The sequence below is a fragment of the Adiantum capillus-veneris genome, chromosome 20, assembly GCF_014529385.1.
Source record: "Adiantum capillus-veneris isolate H3 chromosome 20, ASM1452938v2, whole genome shotgun sequence".
Lineage (NCBI taxonomy): Eukaryota > Viridiplantae > Streptophyta > Polypodiopsida > Polypodiales > Pteridaceae > Adiantum > Adiantum capillus-veneris.
Genome location: NC_140950.1, coordinates 92,682,910 through 92,700,974, shown reverse-complemented (window position 1 = coordinate 92,700,974; position 18,065 = coordinate 92,682,910).

Here is an 18,065-nt window from a genome sequence, read left to right as displayed (position 1 = left end):
AGACGACTTATGCATAGAGCAAGGCAAAAGGAGCTTCTTCAGAGGTCAAAAATTACTCGTTCTTTACAACTCATCCACAAATAGAAGAAGCAAAGGGCTTGGGGAACTCAAATGGCGGGGAGCGCCATGCGAGGTGATGACAGTCAGGAGTTTGGAGCGGGAGAAGATGGGCATGATCCCGTCATTTTTATTCTCTTTGATGCAGCTCCTTCTTCCTCATTGTGTACCTCTTCGACGTGTGTGTCCCTTAGCCGAACCCTTTCCTCTGTGGATGGCAGTATCCCCGCGGGCATCGAGCGTCTTTTGTCCCTTAAAAATAGCCTTTTGTTATATGGATCCATGCTCCCCAGGTCTTCGACTCCTATCTCTAGGGCATGAGCTATGTAGGACATGAAATAGGGGATCTTGAGTGCTTGGCACCCATACACGATGCCAAACACGCGTAGAGAAAATTGTTTCTCTATCAAGATTATCTTATTATTAAGCCCAAAGCTCCTAAGGTGTGCACCATATCCCACATAGTGGGCTCAACAAAACCACTTTGCATTGTCCTTAAACTATTCCTTGTGGTATATTATGATCCACAAAACAAAATTAAAACATTCATGAGTTATTATTGAGATGCGTACAATAGAGTCAAGTACTTGAATTGTTTCTACAAACCTTTTTGTGGTTAAAATGTCCGATGTATTCAGAAAATGCCGCATCCTTGCCTTACACTCCAGTGACAAGTCGTTGCCTTGAGCCTCCTGCTCTTCTAAGGAAACTATCGTCATGCACAAGCACCTATCAACAATCAGATTGATCTCAATATTGCATCATTGGGACATGGGCAAAACCATTTGCATACCTAAAAGAAATTACCATCTAATTCTTGTCCATTTCCAACATGGACCTTCCCCACAAGTGAATTGAGTGGCTATTCGCCAGTTGGGCTATCACTTCTGTTGGACTAGAGGAAACTCTCTCCTTGAGTCTCTCTAATGAAGGACCCTTTCCAATATGTTTACCTTTAGATTAAGAAATTGCCTTCATGCTTTGTATTATTGCATTCGCCATATCTGAAGTACATGCATAATACAATGAAATTATTTTTTGGATCCCTCACCTGCAAGCCATCTCCCATGCTTACTCTTGGACAAGTTGGTTCTTGAAGTGTTTGCCCCATCACTACTTCCCTCTACTACTGTCATGATGCTCCCCCAATGTGCAATACACACCTCCTCCCACCAACTCAACCAAGAGTCCACTGCAAGGATGTTCTTATACATGCAATGTCCATTGTGCCACCATTGTCAAAGGAGATGAGTCTTTGCTGCAGCTGCCTCTCTAGAGGGAGCTAAACGCCACTTGTTGCACATGTCTTTGTGAGTCTGTTGGATGAAGAGACAATGTAATTTGTTGTGTGCACCACCATGCTTTGCTTCCAATGAAAAAGGAAAGAATGCTCTCAATGTTGTAGAGCATTGTCTTTCCCACCATTGAACATAGTGCGAATTGTGTTCCAGTTGGCTTGAGCTTTGTTGGCCATGAACCCATGGAAATCTGCTCTCTCACATCCATGCCCCTTTCTAACTTCATTTACCCACTGTAAAAAAAGGATGTGTGCCTTCATGTCCTCCACCGTCTTTCATCCCACAAGTTGCAATAGTGAGGAGGTCTTGTATGTTATAACATAAGACATTCATATTAGTATACATATTATTAGTTGTTTCTTAAGGCCGTCCTTTATTTTCTTCGTAAATTTTTTGTTATAAGTATAGGGACCTTATCTGTGTGGCTTTGTATCGCTCTTAAGGGGTATCGTATGTTGGCATATGCTCAGGTTTACTCCCTTGATATCCTTGTACAACCAAGCAAGCACATCTATATATTGCGTGAGAGTAGCTATCAAAAGCTGCTCTTCCTCTTTGGTGAGATTTGTGGCTATGTAAGTCGGTCTTGGTGGTTTGTGTGTTACTTGTACTTGTTGACGGATGGTAGTCAGAGACTTCCCAATCGTCGTCAAATTTTGGTAGTTGTCCATTTGCACCGAGGAAGAGGTAGAGGACGTGGAGTTACAGTTTGACCCAAAGGAAGATCAGGTAGAGGTATTGAAGGAGACATTTGATGCAGGCTTAACTCTTGCTTCTCTTGCAAATGAAGCACTTGGAAGCAAGCAAGAAATACCGAATGAGGAAGGGTCTTTGCCTCTGAATTGCCTCCTAGTTTTGCTATGGCCGACAATATTCACTACATTCTCATCACGGATATTATGCATGAGTTGAATATACGGGAGGACTACTGCCTAGTTATAATTGCAATTTTTTGTGAGACAGACATGCATGGGATTTGTGGAGGATGGAGTGGACAAACTTCTCCTTGACACATTTGTCCACTACACACAATTCACTTCAGGGGGTCAACTGATCAAAGATATATTCAACAAAGAAAAATCATGAGAAGTTGAATTGCCAACGAAGAAGCAGTTCCAATCAACCACAAGGCAAATTGGCTTGGAAAACATGGGTATCCTTGTGACACCCCGGCTACATCTGGAACACCCATGTATAAGGCTCGCACACTTCTTGAAGGAGACAAAGAAACCATTTGGCAAAAGCAAGGGCCATCAATTGTGATTAATGTTGAGGATGCATCCACACATAGACCATCGTACAATGCAAAAACGTGTGATCTCACATCATGTAAAAGGCCCATGTAGTAAACTTAACAGAAGGTTCTGAACAAAGAAAAAAAAAGGTTAAAGATTACTAGAGAACATGTGACCAGCCTTTTATGATTTGATATATCCAATGTTGGTGAGATTTTTGAATGAGGTAATGAACAAGAGTGACATTTTGAAACTTTTGAAACTTGCCAAAAATTGAACCCAGAAGAAATTGTTATTTCAAAATTTACTGAAAGATATGGGTTTATTGGTCCAACCTTCTCAAATGCAAGAAGTTTGTGACACAGTGGGGGTGAGTAGAAGGGGTTAGATGGCCATCTCTAAAACCTGGTTTCAGGTCCTAAAGTATTACAAGATTAAAGCTTTTGGATTGACTAGGCCTCACAAGGTTGGGAAAGTAAAGACTCTGTTAAATGAAGAAATACCCAAACATTTTGGAGAGTACTATCATATAGAAGGAATGATGCCATACAAAAAACAGAAAAAAAAATTCATATTTTGAGTATAACTTTTTTAATAACATTTGGATGAGTATAAGAAAAGTTCAATCTGCTATGGTGAGATACTATAACATGCGAGAAGTAGATTGTGAAGGAAAACTTATATTTGTTATGAAATTGGATGGAGCTCAAATTCAGAAATGTCAAAGCTTGATTCCCCGTACCACAAAACTCAATCAGAAATGAAGCTTTGGTGGATTGGAGCAGTTCAAAGTATAACACAAGGGATATCAGTCTACAAAAAGAGCCATTTCAATGTATCGTGATTTTCTACTGGTGAACAACTCCACGTAGATGGCATGGGTGACTTCATTGTAGAATGGCACTTGAGTGTCGACCTAAAAGTGTATGTGGAGGTGCCAATACCAAGTATCCATGTCTGTATTGCATGGCAAGCACTAGACTAAAGGATGGCTTGCAGAACACGAGGTTGGAAAACCACCATCGAGAAATAGTGTGAACGTCATCGACTACATCGTCTTCTATGATTTGGGTTCCAATTCCAGCAATAGAATTAAAAAATGTACATATATGTTCAATGCATGTAAAGATTAGAATCTTGGACAAATTGCTTCAACTCCATCTTGATTATGCATATTCTATTAATCCAAGTAAACTTGTAGACGAGTGCATAGAAAAATGCAAGGCTTTGCTCTCTCGAATGGGTTTTGATGGTGTTCAAGTGCATCTAAAAAAATATCCTATTCTTTCAAAAGGAACGGGTGATGTTTTGCAAGATTTTTCAATGGGTGGAGCAAAAGCCAGAAGAATTTTGAGCAACCATGACAACAAACAAGTTGACACTATGTGGAACTGCTGGAAGGATCTTTGTGTAATAACAACCAATGTCAAAAGTAGACCAGATGTAGCCAACAAACGCATGGAAGTGTAGAAGAAGCTCGACAATCTTTTAAAAGTTTTGAGATAACAAGTTAGCTTTACTACTTATGCATATGAATTTAAGAAGACAATAAAGCTTTTAATAACTGCTATCACAGATTTTTGGGGAGAAAAAGACATCACATATTACTTGGTGAGTATTCAATTACTTTTTAAAGTCTGGATAGTATTGTACATTGCATCCTATGAGTTCAACTAGCGTTTTTTTTTAAATTTTTAGCATATTATGTATCTGCATGGACCATATTTTGCAAAACAAGGACCCCTTGCAACATGGAATACTCACGGAATGGAAAAATCTCACTATCAAGCGAAGACTTCATTTTTCAGATGTACGAGAAAGCGGAGGGGGACAAAGAAGGAGCAATGCACTAAAGGAATTATTCAATTGGTTCTATAGGAGGCAATTACAACGGATGAGATCAAACAACCATGTTGCTCAACCATAAATGGAGATTAATGTTTCACTTTGAAACTTTGTACCGAGTCTTTTTAAATAGATCCAAATTCAAAAAAAATATTTTTACGCAAAATATTGTCAATTTTACATCACTTTTTGACTTTTTTGGTATTACAAGGAATGTCACCCCTATATCTCAAAAAATTTCTTCTTTTATAGCCCCCAAGAAGGTTGACATTTGTCTCCTTAGCTGCTGCTGCATAGCTAGAGTAGCAAAGAAAGTATCCTTCTCTTGAGGCATTGAATACTACAGCATACCCAAATATTCTAAGTGTTGCAGATCTCTTAAGTAGCATGATCTTGTTTGCGTTGATTTGAAGGGGAGTGTACCCCAAAAACCATGACAATATCTTCAGGGCAAATTGGATACTTAGGATCTTCAGAATACTGCATGTGAAAAGCATAGAAGGTGACACTATCCAATGTAGGCATGTAGTGCATGAGAGAGGAGGCATCCCTTCTTGAAGTTCCCTCTATTGGTTTCCCTCTTGAGCCTTTAACTCTCCCAAGAAAATTGTCTTTGTGAAGGAGTTCAATCTGCAAAACAAGAAGTAATGAGTAATTAAAACAAACTTGAAAAAAAAGGAAGAGTTTAGGAAGGGAGATCAAGGTGAAATTGAATCTACCTTTTGCAACTCATCCTTGGCAATGACTTTTTCTTGAAGGAGATTGCATGATCCAGTCATCTCTCTTATGTCAATGTCCTTTTCAACTTCCTTTAACTTAAAGTCTCTGCCAAAAGATTGGATTCCAAGCTCAACAAGTTTCTTCTCAAAATCCTCATCTTTGATAGTAGGTTTCTCCTCTTCCACTCTTTTCATACATAGAGCAAGTGCATCAGGAGCAGGAAGAAATAATTTATCGGTTGTCTATAGATCAAGTGCCAAAAACTCCTCTTTTGACTCTTCTTTTGTGTCAATGAAATCTTTGGCCACCTCAGAAGCTTCAGAAATGGTTGCAATACAGTAGTCCTCCCTAATATTAAGCAGACATTGAATATGATGGAGAGGGTTATACTCTTTTCCATTGATATAGAAGTAGGGAAGGTTTGGAACAGTAAGGGAGGCCTCAGATACCTCTACCTCCTCTATGGGTTCATCAATGACAGTACTAGCTCTAAATTGAGCCACATCAAAATTTGAACTCTCCTGCTCCTCAGTTGCAACATCAATATCCTCCTCCTCTAGAATTTCACTTTTCTCAAGCTGCAAGACTGTGGCAACATTTGTATTTGTTCCCTCTTTGTCTGTATCTTTCACTTCATCACCTTTGCCTTGCATATCAACTTTAAGGAACAAAAAGAAAAGAAAGGCAACTTCTTTTGGAACAAGGTTGCAAAGCTTTGAATGTACATGACAAGAAATGGTGGGTGGACAAATAAATGAAGTCTTCTTAGAAAATATTCCTAATCTCCTTGTTACTTTGCCTTTATCTATTGATTTGGTAGTAAATTCAGTTAGATGATAATAAGTCTTGCCGTCCAACACCAAACACTTATCATCAACTGCCTCTTCAAACTCTTTGAATTCCTTTGACAAAAAGTCCTTCAATTTGTCTAGCATAATTGCAAGATCAAACGAAGGATTGAATATTTCATATGCCTTGGAGTACACTTCCATGTCACCACCATCCATGATAGCAACCAAGAGATTCTCACTTGGGCTCTCCTCTAAAATCTCTTCAACCTTCACTCATGTTTTGGTTGAAAAGATTGGTTCCAAACTTGAGACTTTGCACCAAACTTGGTACCAAACTTAAAAACTTAACAACGTGAACAAGCCTGAAGGACACTGCAATCGCATTATGCAAGAGGTTTAGGGCATGGAAGTAAGACCCGACGAAGCGATAGAGGCACGAGACAGATTTTGCTAACTCTACCTATCGTGTTGTGCAGGAGGTGTAGAGCGTGGCAATAAAACTTGAATGGAGCGATAAAGGCACAAGGCAGATTTTGCAAGCACCCAATATCACGTCGTGCAAGACCGGAGGGAATGTCGGATGGAGAAGGAGGGAGAGCAGTGGAATGGAGTCGAGGTGAGGGAATAAGAGTGCTTTGAAGGCTTTTGAAGTTTTAGAGGATAATGTATACAAGGTTAGAGCATGTATAAAGGATCTAAAGAGAGTGCTTTGAAGGGGTTAGACTTAACATTTCTTTGCATTGTGCGGCCCAAACGAGTAATAAAGCACTAAAAACGGTAAGGGTCAAGCTTATATAGGGGGTCAAAATGACCGTTTTATACACGTGTCACTCATGCACACGTGCCACGTGGCATAATCCTAATGGATACTGTACGGATGGTCGGAGGTATAAAAGGGCAATGTCACATGTTCATTTTTCACCTCTCCCAAACAATACAATCTCGTCGTTTTGTCCTTCCACCATCCTCCACCATCGCTTCCTTCATCTTCCTCCTGTTACATTTTTCCCATCTACCCGCACTGCGCACTAGCCAAGAGTTGGAAGCTTTGAGAACACCTCCTTTCGCATTCTTTGTGCTATCTTTTTCAAATTGAACAATGCGATAGCATCCTGTGGTCTCCAATTTGTTGTTACTATAAGGCTTCTATGCTCAGTGTGTGGATGGGTTGTGATCTTTAGTTCAAACTCTGGACAACTTTTCTTAGAGTCAAGAGGAACCCAACTACCTAACTTGCTTCTCCATCTCCTATAGTCATGGCCGAGAACTAATGACTGACGACATAGTTGATATGAGATAGACATAGAATTTGGGCTTACTCCACAACTAATATTATCGCCAATATGGAAAGTTTATTTGGTATTCCATTTGTCTCCGAGTACATTATATAGTTCAGTCATAGAAAGTCTTTTATTAAGCCACACCATCTTTGTCCTCTACAAGTCCATTGTTTTGAAACATGCCACAAAGACATGTATAGGCAAGAACCATTGAGCTTCAATCCTTCTTGATATCCAGCCCGGAGACATAGCTTTAAGGATGTCTTCTCTGATCTTGGATTTGAAGCTTGATATAGTACATGCATAAAAAGGCTTCCCAGTTAACTGACCTTATGGTGGGAACGGGTGATTGATGTAGTTCTCCATATGCACCTTCTCGTGATGGAACCTTGTATTCTGCAAAATAGACAAACAAATCCATTGTTTTGTAAAAAGAAGGTGTCTTGTTAGCATACATAGCATTTGCAATCCCTTTATGCATTGCTTTTGAATGTCCCACTTAGACTCTCCACAACCTGCCATTCCACAACTGTTGAAGGAAATATATCTGGAATGGAATCAAAAAATGAGAAAGGATAATGGGACAATGAAAAATTCATTGTATCAAATAGATAAGTATTTTTTTTTACTTACAGTAAGAATGCAATGTGGGATGTTCATCCAAGTCTAACACCATATCTTTGGCCATGTACACATGTTGAACCTTAGCTAGCCAACCATTGTCGGTCACTTTGAAAGCAAGAACACAACCTTTCCAATGGTTTTTTACTTTATCTTGTTTGGTTCTCTTCACTCTATGTACACCTTTGCATGAAGGAAGCATTGTTACCCAGTCATTCACATGAAAAGACATGGGTTTCCAAAGACCATCCTCTCTAACGTTATGAAAGTCACAAGAAGTTATGTTATGCGAAGGGCAATGTGCAGAAGATGCCATGGAATCTCAAATATTAGAGAAGAAAAAAGAAAATACAGAGACAGAAAGACCTAAACCTCTCACAAAATAGAGGGAAAGTGAAAAAGGTATATGTTTGAAAAAGTAGGTGATTTGGCCTTGTTTTTAGAGCTTTCTCACATAGATTTTGTATCTTTTGACAACGATTTTGTGAAATATCAAATAGAATAAAAGATGAGACTTGATTACTTTGGGCCGCAAATTTAATGAGCTTACTCGCTGAAAGCACTAAATATAGCAGTTTCGGACTTATGATCAAGACATTTAGCCGCTCTCCGTCAAAATAGGACCATCAAAACCCAAGATAGAGGAGACAAGGTGTGCCATACTTTTGTATGCGTGTCAAATGACTATTGGACTAATCCTTAATCCTTAGATTAACAAACAAACCTTTTTTAGCCGTTTTTGGCCCTAATGAAATCCCAAATGAATCAAATAGCTAGAAAGCAACAACAATCTCCATTCATTGATCCCTTATATCTTGGGCATGTCAATTAGTATTGAGGGTGTTGGGTTTGTGGCCATTGGCCTAGCATCGATAACTGGAGTGTGAAAACGCTCTCTTGTAAAGTCAGTAACCTAGTAAGCATGTAAGCAGGTGGGGTGTTGAGATGTCGAGCTCTACATCTTGAGCTGGCATCCACTACGGGTCTTGGCCGCTTACAACATTTACTCACTGGCGCGTTAGGTGACTGACACGGAGGATCTCTGCCGGTGATTCTACAGCTGGACTACACTTAAAGTGCCAGCCTAGTATGCTTCTAGCGAGTTCACACTTAGTGACTGCATGTACATATGTGCTATTTTTTAGCTTTAGCACTTAGTCATTTTGTACTCTCTTTTCTGTGAGAAGAAGAAGAAGCTTTCCATCTCTGTGTGCTTTGTGCTTGTCTTGTGTAGCTCTCTTGCATCCTCTTTCTTTACATGGTATGAGAGCCTGGTGCAGGCAAGAGAGGCTAAGAGAGCAAGAGCATCACAATCCCTTCGTTCGCAATCCACGACCAGATGCCGAACATGGTATCAGAGCCTGGTGTAGGCAAGAGAGGCTAAGAGAGCAAGAGCATCACAATCCCTTCGTTCGCAATCCACGACCAGATGCCGAAAAATTTTAGGGGTTTTTCGTACAAGTTTCTGAACAAATCTCCAAAGTGCAGTACACAGAGATTTACTGTACAAGTACAGTGCTTGTATGTACACTTGATTGTGGACACTCGTTGAGTGTAGAAAGCATTACAGGTACCACGATAGCAGGTTCAGCAGATTTGTAGGTTTTTGCAGATCGTAGCTATTTTGTCTTAGTGCTTCAAGATGTCTGACGGTTTCAGTCAGATTGTTACTGAGAAGCTTGAGGAAAATAACTACCCTGCATGGAAGTTCGGAATAACAAATTTCCTAAAAGGAAAAGGTTATTGGGACTATATAGAAGGAGACAATGAAAAGGAACCAGAGATTCCTGAGGCAAATTCTACAGCAGAACAAAGAAAAGCCTTGAGGGACTGGCAACAAGGCCAAAGGAAAGTGATGTATTGGCTTTCTATGAGCATCACAGATGGCATGATGGGCTATCTACAGGATGCTGAAACCCCCGCCATTGCATGGAAAAACTTAGGCAGAGTGTTCGAGGTGAACACCAAGGCCAGGAAGCTTCAACTAAAGTCGGAGCTAAATCAAGTTAAGAGGAACAACCTCTCCATCAATGATTATGCCTTGAAGATCAAGAGTATCATTGAGGCTCTTGGATCTATTAAAGCCTCAGTGGAAGACGATGACATTTTCAGTGCATGCTTGGATGGTCTAGGAGATGAGTATGTACATTTCAGGTCTTCCATGAATACAAGAGACGACATCCCTGTGTTCCAAGATTTGATTTCTATGCTTATTCTTGAGGAGAAGAACCTTGACACATCTTCTTCTCATGGCAAAAATAATTCTGAACAGGCCTTCTATTCTAACTCCAATAGAGGTAGAGATAGAGGCCGTGGTCGAGGCCCAAGGGGTTGCAGGGGCCAATTTCAAGAAGGTCAATCAAATCAAAACAATACGGGTGGCAGGAGAAACCAGTCTCAAGGCAGGGGGAGTCAAAGAGGTCGTGGTGCAGGATCAAGCAGGCAGCAGCATACTGCAGATAGCAGAGAATGTTGGACTTGTGGTGAAAGAGGTCACATGTCACGTGACTGTTCAAAGGGAAAAGCAAGTGGAAAGAGAGAACAGGGCAACTATGCATCTACTAGCAGAGATGCAGATGATAGCAAAAACGAGCGCATGTTTGTTATGCAGCATGTAATGAATACAATGACTGCAGAGAATTCCACCCAAGATGATGTTTGGTATGTGGATTCAGGTGCCTCTAATCACATGACGTCTCGTGGAGAGTGGTTTAGAGATATGCGCAAACTAGATGTGTCAGGCTATGTGCAGACAGGAGATGACACAGCTCACCCCATTTCTCATGTAGGGGACATACCTCTAAATACGAAGAGTGGGAAATCAAAGTACTTAGCAGATGTACTTCAAGTCCCAAACATTACAAAGAATCTTGTTTCTGTTGGACAAATGGTTGAGCAGGGTTTGCAGGTTCACTTCAATCCAAATGGCGGTCATGTAGAAGATTTCCAGAATGGCTGTAAGCTGATCACAAAGGGAAAATGTGTGGGCAGAATGTTTACGCTGAATGTAGACATGCCTGAGGTAAAAGCTGCATTATTTGCACAGGGCACAGGTGTTGTGGTTGATGTTGACATTTGGCACAAACGCATTGGCCATGTCAATGAGCAGAGATTGCGCAGCATGCAATTAAAATAGATTGTAAAAGGTTTGCCCAAATTCAAGGTGGATGGTATGCATAAAGTGTGTGCAGCATGCCAGTTTGGAAAACAGTCAAAGGGCTCATTTCCACATGAGCGCAATGTATGTAAAAAGCCACTTGAGGTGGTGCACACAGATGTTTGGGGTCCAACCGATATTGCAAGTATACATGGTTGCAGGTATTATGTCTCTCTCATTGATGACCATACAAGGAAAGTATGGGTCTACTTCATGCGTAACAAAAGTGAAGTGTTTGGTCACTTTCAGGACTTCAAAGTCATGATTGAGAAGGAGACAAATATGCAAATCAAGACATTGAGGTCAGATGGAGAGGAAGAGTACTTCTCCAATGCTTTTTCAGATTTTCTGCGAATGCATGGTATACGCAGGCAGTTTACATGCAGATATACTCCACAGCAGAATGTGGTCGCAGAAAGGAAAAACAGGCACATTGCAAAGGTTGCAAGTGCATTGATGAATGAGAAGAACATGCCTCATCATTTCTGGGCTGAAGCTGTAAATACAGTTGTGTACATTATGAACAGGACACCTATAGCTGCGGTGCATGATGTAACACCTGAGGAAAAGTTTACAGGTACAAAGCCTGATTTGGCACACTTGAAAGTGTTTGGCTGCATAGCTTACGTGCATGTACCAGATGAGTTGCGTAGGAAATTGGATCCTAAAGCAGAGAAATGTATTCTTGTGGGATATTCCCTTGAACAAAAGGGGTACAAGTGCTACAATCCTACTACACGAGAATTACGAGTGAGCAGAGATGTAGTCTTTGATGAGATGAGCAGCTGGTACAATAATGCACATGGCACTATTGGGGCTGATGTAAAAGATGATGTGGTTGTACAAAATGTGAGGCCACAGTCACAGGTTTTGAGTGGACCACAAGAGTCCTCTTCTCGTGGCTCTGTTGAGAAGCCATGGAATGATAGACTACCTACGCAGGTTACTCCACCAGTAGGTACAGGGAATGTATCACGAAAAGGAAAGGAAAAGGTTGATGAACCTCCCTTTATGGCTGATGCATCATCAGGGTTTTCACATGTAGACATCGATTTAGATGGTTCTGAACAAAGTCTTGATGAGGAATTTGGAATTTCGGCTGTCAGGACACCTGGTGTAAGGAAAGTACAAGAAAATGTTAGAGGGAAAAGGGGTGACCCAGGACCGCGCAGATCTAATAGAGTCAGAAATCCAGTTCAGAAATTGACTTATGATGGGTATCTAGCACATCACCAAGCCTACATGGCTAAGGTGATACAGGATGTGGAGCCCACATGTTTTGAGGATGCAATTGGAAATGTGCATTGGGATGATGCAATGAATGAAGAGATGGCTGCATTGGAAGCAAACGACACATGGGAGTTGGTGCCATTACCAAGTGGTAAGAAAGCTATTGGTTGTAAATGGGTGTATAAAACTAAGCATAAGGCTGATGGTAACATTGAGCGTCACAAGGCAAGGCTGGTCGCAAAGGGTTATGCACAGACGTATGGCATAGACTATGAGGAGACCTTTGCTCCAGTGGCAAAGATGACGACTGTGAGAGCTGTCATAGCAGTGGCTGCATCTAGAGGATGGATTATGCATCAAATGGATGTAAAGAATTCCTTCTTGAATGGTGAGTTGCAAGAGGAAGTGTATATGGATCATCCACCTGGTTATGTCGATCCGGGTTACCCAGATTATGTATGCAGACTTCTCAAAGCTTTGTATGGTTTGAAGCAGGGCTCTAGAGCATGGTATGACAAGATTGCCAAGTATCTTGTCAGTATTGGTTTTAGGAGATCTCATGCTGATCATTCACTCTATGTACGTGAGAGTGATGTGGGGATTGTGGTCATTACCATATATGTAGACGACCTTATTATTGTGGGTGACAATGCTATGGAGATTCACCATGTGAAGGGTCTTCTCAAACAGGAGTTTGAAATGAAAGATTTGGACGAGTTGCGCTACTTTCTTGGCATTGAGGTGATCAGGACTCGAGAGGGTGTATGGCTGTCACAGAGACACTATGCTTTGGACATGTTGTCAAAGTATGGTATGGCTGATTGTAAGCCAATTTCTATTCCCTTGGATGTGAATGCAAAGCTGAGTGCAGAGAAGGGTGATGTTGTTGAGGATGTCAAGATGTACAGGGACTTGAGCTACACAGTAGGCTTGGAGAGTCAGTTCATGCAGCTTTCGAGGAAGCCACATTTGGATGGAGTACGACGCACACTTCGGTATGTGCAAGGGACTCTTGACTACGCATTGTTCTATACAACAGATGTGCCATTAACATTGTATGGGTATACAGATGCAGATTGGGCAGGTAGCATTGTTGATAGGAGATCTACGAGTGGCTTCATGTTCTCTTTTGGGAGTGCTGTTGTTACTTGGAGCAGCAAAAAGCAGCCTACGATTGCTTTATCAAGCACAGAGGCCGAGTACAGAGGTGCAGCAGTTGCAGCGTGCGAGGTAGCTTGGCTACGCACATTACTTGAGGACTTGGGAGTGCAGGTGGACGAGCAGATTGTCATCCATTGTGACAACCTCAGCAGCATGCAGTTGGCTAGGAACCCAGTGTTCCATGGCAGGACCAAGCACATAGAGGTCCATTACCACTACGTTCGAGAGCGAGTGTTGGCGGGCGACATCGACTTGGTCTACGTCAGCACAGAGGAGCAGATAGCGGATATCTTTACCAAGGCCCTCGGAGCTGAGAAGCTTCGACGTTTCTGGACTATGCTTGGACTCTGCGACATGCAGAGCTTGAGGGGGAGTGTTGAGATGTCGAGCTCTACATCTTGAGCTGGCATCCACTACGGGTCTTGGCCGCTTATGACATTTACTCACTGGCGCATTAGGTGACTGACATGGAGGATCTCTGCCAGTGATTCTATAGATGGACTACACTTATAGTGCCAGCCTAGTATGCTTCTAGCGAGTTCACACTTAGTGACCGCATGTACATATGTGCTATTTTTCAACTTTAGCACTTAGTCATTTTGTACTCTCTTTTCTATGAGAAGAAGAAGAAGCTTTCCATCTCTGTGTGCTTTGTGTTTGTCTTGTGTAGCTCTCTTGCATCCTCGTTCTTTACATGGGGGAACATGGCTTAGCACATGTGGTAGGTGAGTTGCACAAGATTCCAAATTCCAGCCCAATCATCATAGCTTTTTCACACTCTATGGAGCCACTCTTGACCTTTGGAGAGTTACCCTTGACCTTTGGAAAAAGGTAGCCATATGAGCTATTATATAAGTAGTAAACTCTTGTGTAAACTTTTGAACCTCAACCCAATCAATCATTATATGTATGTTGTCAATTTATCCTTAATCAAGCTATATTTTGAGTCTACTCTCTCTCTCTCTCTCTCTCTCTCTCTCTCTCTCTCTCTCTCTCTCTCTCTCTCTCTCATTCATTACTAATTCTACAACCATGAATGCTAGTCTCATTGATCCACCCTAGCCCAACAATCGCTATCAGATCTTTTGCATGATTAAAATTCTCTAATCATTATTCCCTAACTACGCACTTGATTTTTCTCTCCCAGGTAGGCATTAGTAGCAATAAGCTACACAATTGTAATGCAACCCTCATAGATTTTGGGCACATTCATTGCGAGTGTAAGGTCTCCACCTTTCTAGCTGTTGGATATGAACTCAAGCTTTAGGAAGAAAGCATTGGTCAGGCAATCAGGTAAAAACACTATCTCAAAAACAATAAAAAATGGTATTTTTGAAATCTTAAGCACAGCAAACCCTGGGCTAGAAATTTCCACAATTATATTCAGACAAATACTCACCCAGCTAGTTCCATCGGAAGGTTCGATGTAAATTAAATTGTTAGGAAAAATTGGATGGTTGCAGTAATCATTTAAGCATAGACATTTACTAAGGCCTCCTATATATTTTTCCCAGATATTTATGAAATTAGCAAAAAATAACAAAAAAATTAGCAGGGTTGATTTTTTAAATCAGGCAAGCTATAGGAGGAGGTTGCAAGACCTGCCAGGGATAGGAATAACAGTAGATGGTGCCTTCTTGAGCTTGGGGGTTGCTTGAACTGCAAGCAGCTACCTATTCTAGCCAGGGAATGTCCAGAAGGCCCATAAAAAGTATAAATAGGGCCCTAGGTCTCTCATTCTGACTCAGACTCGAAGTCCTAGCATTTTTCTCTCACCTAGAGAGAACTCTACTAAAAAATCACTAGAGAGCAAAAACTATAGTTGATTATCCACGGATAAGAAGTTATGGCACCTAAAAGGACCAGAGAAAATCCTACATGTGATGATGAGGGCCGAGATCCAAAAAGAACTAGAGTGTTGCACGACGATGAAGCCGGGCCTAGTAGTAGGCCGACTGATGAGAGTGTGCAGGCCCCGATGCTACAACAAATGCCAGATCAGTCCCAGGTGATGATTAATGATGGTTATTAGTCCCACTGATGAGTCGGAATTTCCCATGTACGTGGAGTCTATACCTCCTACATGTGCATTTTTGTGGATATTAATTAGGAAACCGTTTTTATCTTAGGGGAACCGCTCGGTTGTATGGGCAATTGGTTCTGGCGTATGGGGGCCTCAAACTTTTGGGTGATGGGTTTCCACCCTGTTTATAAATAAGGAAGGGCGTTGTTGGTTCACCCATGTATAGGTGTGCTTGAGACAAGTGGAGTATGTGTCAGAATTTTTCAAGATATATTATAAGTGACCGTACCTTGTCTTAAGTCTAAAGATGTTTGTTTTCAATGCTGATTTCAGTTACCTATCTTAATGAATAACAGTGATGAAAAGTTAAAAAGGAATCCATTATTTTAAGTGTTAAAACACATGTGGTAGTAGTTAGGAATCAAAAGGATCATGTGTGAGTGCCGGGGTGGTAAGTGGGGATTGACTAAGGTTGGCAATCATGGACGAGTGGACCTGATTAGTCAGGTAACTATGCATCCCCACGCACTAAAAGCATTATGTAAACTTCTCCAATTGTAAGAGAGTTCAACAACGGTTGTGTCCTCACATCTGTTAGGGGGTAAAAAGCGTTAATTGAGAATACCTTAGCCCAAATTGTTGAAGTTATAGGGCTAAAACAGTCTTTACTTTTAAATATTGTCCCGTTTTCGCTGTGAGACAGGACTAGGTCTTCTTCTAGGGCTATATACCCAAGCCATTGTTAATGGTAAAGGTCTATTCCCTGGATTTTTCTTGTTTAGAGACTCTGACTTTCAATAGGCCTAGAACCTGTCGAGGACCCCATCCCAATCTTGGTCTTGGTGGGTTGGGGATCTCACAAGTGGTATCAGAGCAAGGTTAATTAAGGTCTTGGACCTAGAAGAAAAACATTAAGGTACTAGGGAAAACTAGGTTTTTATAAAAAGTGATTAAAAGAGTGTAATTGAAATATGAGAGAGAAAGAGAAAAGAGAAACATTGTCCCCATCTGTGTAGGAAGAATTCCATCAGCCTTCATATCATGTTTATAGGAGCATGCGCATCCCAAAAATACACAATATGAAAGATTGTAATGAAGCTATTGGATTACATGTTTCCCCCACCCAACTTGGGAATCAGTTGGGGAAGGTTTGGTGGATTTTTTCTCATAGATGCAAGAGAGCTGAAATAATTTGGTTTAAATCTCAAAAGACTCAAATGGACATAGGAGCTTCGAGTCATTGAAGTATACTTGCTCACAGGAACAAAAGATCCAAATGAGAAGATAGCAATAGATGGTGGTATTTTAGTGTCACAAAACCAATGGGTATTTGATCAAGTAACTACCATAGTGTACCCAAGAAAAATTAGGCCTATGAGGGTAGGTCCTACCTTTAGAGAACCAAGAGATGATGTATTTTGTGATCCTGTATTCGACCTGCCCATGGTGCATAGACTTTTGTTATAGGAGTGTCGATGTCCTTGTACATATTAGTTTTTCTTGTATCAGTTATTGTATATACCATGAGTTTCTTGGAATACTGTATGTCTTGTTATTGGAATAAAGATTACTGGATTTACTATTTGATCATTGCAATGTGAATGAAGAGCTAAATGTTTTGGTAATAATTAAAGTAGAGAAAAATTAAATAAACACTAAAGTACCTAAGTTAATCACAGGGTAACCCTCACACAAATAGCCTCTACATTGTTACACAAGAAAAGAAACTATTACTAAAGCAAGTCGAACTCCCTGTCTTTAAGGGACAAGGGCCCAATCTAGAGAGTGATGCAGAAGCATGGTTAGAGGCTATGGATGATTATTTCATAGCCGCAAGAACTGCTCAAGAAAACCAAACAATGTTGGATATGTTTCGTCTTAATGGGGATGCCAAGCTGTGGTGGAAACAACACTGTAGAGATAATCCCACCAATAAACCAACTTGGGAGAAGATGAAGTAGGCTTGTTATTTAAGGGGGAAATGGCATAACCAATCTACCACACTTGGTGATAGAAATCTTAATGCTAATGTTGTGTTGGATTTGTCCCAGAAACTACAAAAAACAATTTTGGGCAAAACAAGTGCAATTAATGTCTAGTGGACAGGGGTTTTAACAATGTTTGGGCCAAAACAAGCATATCTGGTGCCTTCCAGATGTCAATCAAAGGCATTTTGGTTTTCTCTCAGTCTTCCACAGGTACAAAAGGTTGGGAAGGCACTAGTAGCAAAAAAACTATCAATGATTACTTTGTTGGGCCTTATTTGCCATTTGAAATACACACATATTATCTGCTTTGACCCTGGTGGTGCAGAAGGTCCCTGTCCACAAGGCAACGAGTTTAGGCCAAACGAGAGCCTTTCTTCCAACCATTTGTACCTGTGGAAGACTGAGAGACAACCAAAATTCCTTTGATTGACATCTGAAAGGCACCAAATATGCTTTTTGGCCCAAACACTGTTAAAAACCCCTGTCCACAAGACATCAATTTTGGCCAAAACAGATATTATGTGTGCATTTTAACAAATGGCACTTGAATCCTGTTGTGAAAGTTTTGTAGCACTAGCCAACAAAATACTCATCCAAAACTCCCCCCCTCCCCATTTCCCCCTCCGTGGTCAATGACATGGTGTGCAAGAACTACCCGA